This window comes from Momordica charantia, assembly GCF_013281855.1.
Source record: "Momordica charantia cultivar OHB3-1 chromosome 6 unlocalized genomic scaffold, Mcharantia_2.0 BLBB01000006.1, whole genome shotgun sequence".
Classification (NCBI taxonomy): domain Eukaryota; kingdom Viridiplantae; phylum Streptophyta; class Magnoliopsida; order Cucurbitales; family Cucurbitaceae; genus Momordica; species Momordica charantia.
This window is the reverse complement of record NW_028275164.1, coordinates 23,783,363-23,790,515: the sequence shown is the minus strand read 5'-3', so window position 1 is coordinate 23,790,515 and position 7,153 is coordinate 23,783,363.

Sequence of the window (7,153 nt, the reverse complement as noted above, 5' to 3'; positions counted from 1 at the left end):
ACCTTTTGATTGTGTATTTTACTCTTAAAATTAAGTGAAGTTGAGTTAAGTTCAGATTAATTGCATTCAGTGAACACCATGACATTTATTTCTTTTATTTCCCTTTTGTTTCTGTTGTCCTACATATTGCGTTTAACTATTAGCTTTCTTGAGCCATTATTGAAGTGTTTAGTGAGTAGTCCTTGTGGATTCGAACTTTTTATTACTTGCTAAGATGATGGTGTATACTTGTACATAAGGGACACAAATTCGTTCAAGATATACTGTATATCAAATATATACTATGTATATTAAATATATACTATATATCAAATATATACATTTTATATTTAATATATATGTCAAATATATATTGTTCAGTTACATTAAGTAACCTTGAATCTTAGTTTATTGGAATACGAGTAATGCAAATAAATAATAAGATAACTCTTTATTGAATAAATAATTTGTTCATAAATTACAAAAACACGAGCTAAGATAACTCTTCTCGTTTATGTCGATGACATCATCCTCATAGGGTCCAACCCGAATATCTTACAACGCTTCGTTATCAAACTACAGGCAACATTTGCTGTCAAGAACCTTGACAACCTTCACTATTTCCTTGGCATCCAAATCTCTCGAAACTCATATGGTATTACAATTTCACCAACCCAATATAGTCATGATTTGGTTGCTAAGCTTCAGTTTCAAACTTAAAACCAACACCTTCACCCATGGTCACTAGATGCATATTTTCTTTACATGATGGATCTCCACTTACTGATGTTAATCTTTATCGGAGTACACTCGGGTCACTTCAATATTTGCTTCACACTCGTCCTGACATTGCCTTTGCAATCAACAAGCTTAGTCAGTTCAGTCAAGCTCCGTTCACCTCGCACTGGCAACCTCTAAAGCATATTTTGAGATATCTCACTAGCATTGCAAATATTGGATTCGTTATACAACCTCATCAAACTTTGCTCTCATCGGGTACTATGACGTATATTAGGCTGCCTACCCAGATGATCGTTGATCTGTAGGTGGCTATTGTGTTTTCTACGGATCAACCCTAGTATCATGGTCATAAAAAAAGCAAGCTGTTGCGGCTCAGTCAAGCACAGAATCCGAGAATCGAGCACTTTCTCACATTGCCTGTGAATTGTCCTGGTTTCATTCCTCACTTCATGAACTCCGTATTCCACTTCATTCTATTCCCATCACATGGTGTGACAATCTAAGTGCCATCGCTCTTGCTTCTAACCCGGTATTTCATGCACGCACTAAACACATCGAGATCGATGCTCATTTCATACGTGATCAAGTCCTGCAACAAAAACTATAGATATGGCACATTGCTTCCGCAGATCAAATTTTAGGCTACCTTACCAAAGCTCTCTTTCATAATCGTTTCACAATTCTTCGTGACAAACTCGACTTTTGGTCAACGCCTACGTGCCATTAAGGGGTGTGGTGGGTGGTCAGAATAGTACAATAATTCAATAATGACCCATGTGCTCTCATTAGAAACTTGGACCTCATGAAGCTAACTTTTTCATCAGAAATATTTTGTTCAAGATTTATTCTAATTACCATACAGTGGTTAAGCATTAGGCCTAATCATTTCATTCCTTTCTTTTACCTACTCGCATACTTTACCAATAAGCAACTTCTATATCGGTAAATAGACTTCTATTTAAAGAAGCAAATGTGTATCTTTACAATCAAGAAAATAATAGATAGTGTATTCACTCTTGCCAAAAACTCTCACAAATCCAAAACACAAGTGTTGTCATTTTTCTTCTTCGACAAGCAAGACATGTTGATGCATTACGGGTTCAAGGAGGAGCTGAAGGATTTGATGAACAAAAATGACGAAGAGATCAGTAGATTGAGCTTCCGAAAGGGTGTTCATTGGGAGGAACCAAATTGGCAGGGCTGAAGAGATCCGCCGACTGTAGGAAGATGGGAATCTTGAGAAGCTGCTTGAATAATATTGCGAGAATGTCGAAAATGGCTATGAAGGAGTCTATGTATTGAAGGAATGATTCAAACTTAGTGGCACCAATTATGGTGGCACTAAGGAAGTGAGATAATGGAGTGTTCAAATGTAACATTATGGTGTCACTAAGGAAGTAGGATAATGGGATAATGACCTCTAAATTTAAAGGAGCATTATCTTAGTTGAGTAGTGGTGTAATTAGTGGGCATGAACATGCTAATTTTGGTATCATTGTAAGCCTATATAAAGGCACAATATCATCCTTTGTCAATGAATCAAACTAAGATTTTGGTAGTTTCTTCATATTAGTTTGCCTCTCTATTTAGCTTTTGCATAATTCCATTGTCTATTCTCAACAAATTTGGTATCAGAGCCAGGTTTGAGAGAGTGAGTCAAGTGTAAACACGTGAGTTAGAGTGTAAACACAAAGAGAGATTGATGGGTAGCAACGGCAATGCGATGAGTGCGGCACAACCACTCATCCCCATCTTCAAAGGAGAAGACTACAAATTCTAGAGTATTCGTATGAGGACTCTACTCAAATCTCAAGACTTATAGGAGTTGGTGGAACAAGGCTATGCAGATCCCGACGACGATCAAGGCAGGTTACGGGAGAACATGAAGAAGGATTCCAAGGCATTAGTGATCATTCAACAGGCTGTCCATGATAGCGTCTTCTCGCGAATCGCAGCAGCAGCAACAACGTCGAAGCAGACATGGTCTATTTTGCAGAAGGAGTTTCAAGGAAATTCGAATGTCCTTGTGGTGAGATTGCAATCACTCAGGCGTGAATTTGAAACCTTGATGATGAAGAATGGAAAATTAGTCGTTGATTTTTTGCCAACAGCAACGACAATAGTCAGTCAAATGCGGTCCTACGGCGAGACGATTACCAACCAGACCATTGTTGAAAAGGTACTTAGAAGTTTGACTCCAAAATTTGATCATGTAGCAGCTGTCATAGAAGAGTCAGAGGATTTGTCGGTTTTTACATTTAATGAGCTAATGGGGTCTCTTCAAGCTCATGAGTCGAAGATTAATAGATCATTCGAAAAGACCAAAGAAAAAGCATTTCAGGTGAAAGAGGCAGTCCCAAATCTGGTGAAGGTGATCATTCGGTGAATCGAGGTCGTGGAAGAGGAGGATTTCGTGGTCGAGGTTGTGGTTTTGGAAGAGGCAGAGGAAGATTCAAAGGACAAAGGCAGTCCTACGAGCAAACAAGCAACAAGAATGTAGTTCGATGTTACAACTGCAAAAGATATGGGCACATAAAGGCAGACTATTGGTACAATAATCAGAGAGTCAATTTTGCTGAGAATGAAGTATCGACGAATGTTGGAGATAGTAAGCTTTTTATGGCTCATGTAGAAACTAACCAAAAGCTAAGTGATATCTAGTTTGTAGATGGTAGTTGCTCAAGTCACATGACAGGCACAAAATCCATCTTCAAAGAACTTGATGAGGCAGAAAAGATGAAGGTACAACTTGGAAACAATAAGGATCTACAAATTGAAGGCAAAGGTACGGTTGGTATTGAAACTAGCCATGGTAAACTCAAGCTCCTTCATAATGTTCAATTTGTACCGGATTTAGGATACAATTTATTGAGTGTTGGACAACTAATGACTAGTGGATATTCTATAATATTTAATGATAAGGCTTGTATGATCAAAGATAAGCAGACAAATCAAGAGATGGTCTGGGTTAAGATGACCTAAAGCAAAGTGTTCCCATTGGAAGTCTCAAATATGTGAAGTTCTGTTCTTGCTGCTCAAAGAAAAGATGACTCGAAGTTGTGGCACTTGCGATATAGGCATCTCAACATCAAGGGTTTGTCATTGCTAAATCATAGAGGTATGGTTCTTGGGCTATTGAAAATTGTCTCTATTGATTTATGCGAATGGTGCATTTATGGAAAACAAACCCGGAAGTCTCTTCCTAGTGGGAAGGCATGGAGAGCCTCTAAGTGTCTTAAATTGGTTCATGCTGATTTATGTGGGCCTATGCAAACTAAGTCTATTGGTGGGAGTCGTTATTTCTTGCTTTTTACTGATGATTATAGTCACATGAGTTGGGTATATTTTTTGGAAAACAAGTCAGAGACTTTTGAGAATTCAGGCACTACAAGGCTAAGGTAGAAAAGCAAAGTGGAAGATTTATAAAATCCCTTCGTAGCGACAGAGGTGGAGAATTCTTGTCTAATGAGTTCAAGCTTTTTTGTGAAGAAAATGACATTCATAACAACTCCTTACATTCTGGAACAAAACGGTGTCATCGAGAGGAAGAATCAGACTGTTGTGGAGATGGCGAGAAGCATGTTACACACAAAGGGGTTTCCGAATCAATTTTGGGCAGAGGCAATAGCGACATCTATTTATTTATTGAACATATCTCCAACAAAGGCGGTCATGAATCAAACCCCATATGAAGCTTGGCATGGAAGGAAATTAGCTGTAAGTCATTTAAGAGTTTTTGGTTGTATTTCTTATGCTTTGGTACATTCTCAAGTTCGTCAAAAACTTGATGAAAAAAGTCTGAAAAGTGTATTTTCATTGGTTATTGTACTCAGTCCGAAGCATATAGATTATATAACCCTCTCAATGACAAAATTCTAATAATAAGGGATGTAGTATTTGATGAAAATACGAGTTGGGATTGGAAGAAAAATGAAGAAAATTTGCAGCAACAAGTTCCTTTGGTAAATGAAGAATTGGCAAATGAAGATCCACAATCGATTTCATCAAGCTCTGATGGATGCTCTACCAGTTCACCAAATTCAACACCTTCAACAAGTCCCCCATTGTCGCCTCAAAGTTTAAACTCTACAAGATCATCGAACGAATCACCGTCAAGAAAGTTTAGATCATTGTCTGACATTTATGAATCTTGTTAGTTTGCTTTGATGATTTCAGATCTATGTGCTATGAAGAAGCAACAGAAAAGAAAGAATGACAAAAAGCGATGGTGGAAGAATTGGCATCGATCGAGAAGAATGCAACTTGGGAGATGGTGAACTTACTGAAAGACAAAAGTGCAATTGGCTTGAAGTGGGTGTTCAAGACAAAGTTCACCACAGATGGAAGCATCCAGAAGCACAAAGCACGGCTTGTGGAGAAAGGATATGTGCAGAAACACGATATTGACTTTGAAGAATCTTTTTCTCCGGTAGCTCGGTTTGAAACTGTGAGAATAGTTCTAGCATTGGCGGCACAACTGCAGTGGCCGGTTATCAGTTTAATGTAAAGTCCATATTCCTAAATGGAGATTTACAAGAAGAGGTCTATGTGGTGCAACTAGAAGGTTTCATAGAAAAACGCAAAGAAGAGAAGGTGTACAAGTTGAAGAAGGCATTGTACGGGTTGAAGCAAGCTCCTCGGGTGTGGTATAGCAGGATTGATGGTTATTTTCAACAAAATGGGTTCATAAGAAGTGCAAACGAGCCGACCTTGTATGTGAAAAAGGGAGGTAAAAATGACTCATCATTATTTGTCTTTACGTTGATGATATCATTTATACTAGTTCCTCTGGATCCCTTATCGCTGAATTTAAGTCACATATGAAGAATGAGTTCGAGATGTCAGATATGTGCTTATTGCATTTCTTTCTTGGTCTTGAAGTACATCAAGTTGAAGGAGGAATTTTCATCTCGCAAAGAAAGTATGCCAAGGATCTTATCAACAAGTTCGGTATGCTTAATTGCAAGCCTGCAATTACACCGATGAATATGAATGAAAAATTGCAGTAGGAAGATGGAGCTGATATGACGGATGCTACAAAATTCAGGAGTCTCATTGGAGGCTTAATTTATCTTACCCACACTCGACCCGATATTGCATTTTTTGTTGGTATTATTTCCAGGTTTATGTAGCACCCATCAAAGAATTACTTTGGAGCAGCGAAGCGGGTTCTTCGATACATTGCTGGAGCAATGGAGAATGGAATTTGGTACTCTAAGGTATCCAATGTCAAGCATGCGGATTCACAAACAGCGACTGGGCGAGTTCTTTGGATGATATGCGGAGCGTATCAGCAAATGTGTGTACTCTAGGATCGAGAGTATTCACCTGGAGTTCGAAGAAACAAACCACGGCAGCATTGTCGTCTTCGGCAAAGTACGTCGCAGCAACTTCGGCCACATGTCAAGCAATTTGGCTAAGAAGAATATTAGTCGAGCTCAACAGAAGCAAGAGGGAGTAACGAAGATATTCTACGACAACAAAGCAACGATTTCAATGACGAAGAATCCAACATTTCATAGTAGAACGAAGCACATTGATATTCGTTTCCATTTCATCCATGATTTGATTACTAAGGGTGAGATTGCTCTGAAGTATTGTAGCACGCACGAACAATAGGCCGACATACTTACGAAGTCTTTGTCAAATGAGAAATTCTAATACTTTAGAGTGTTGCTTGGAGTTTGCGAATTTGAATCAAGAGGGAGTATTGAAGGAATGATTCAAACTCAGTGGCACCAATTATGGTGACACTAAGGAAGTGAGATAATGGAGTAGTTCAAATGTAACTTAGTGGCACCAATTATGGTAGCACTAAGGAAGTGGGATAATGGAATAATGGCCTCCAAATTTAAAGCAGCATTATCTTAGTTGAGTAGTGGTCTAATTAGTGGGCATGAACATGCTAACTTTGGTATCGTTGTAAGCCTATATAAAGACACAATATCATCCTTTGTCAATGAATCAAACTAAGCATTTGGTAGTTTCTTCATATTAGTTTGTCTATCTACTTAGCTTTTGCATATAGTTCCATTGTCTGTTCCCAACACTATGAAGGGTGTGGAGATGTCAAATTTGTGCCAGGTGAGACATGTTGTGGAAGTTGTGAAGTATATTATGAAGAAGAATGAGTTTCAACTATGTGTTGATTGCAATGAGAATAGACTTGTGAGATGCCTCATATGACGATCTCAAAAAGTTGTTTTTTTTTCTTTTTTCATTGTTCTGAAACTAGGTTCTCCCTCTCTCCGATGAGAGCGATGATCAGTGGTGGGCAACGACGAACAGGCGGTGACAATAATGGTCGCGGTTGGGACGGTGACAATAATGGTCGCGACTGGGATGGAGGTGATGGTGGGAGGAAGATGAGAACCAAAGAGGAAGGAGAGTGGAGAAAGAAAGTGAGAGGAAGAAGAATATGTAAAAAGAATTT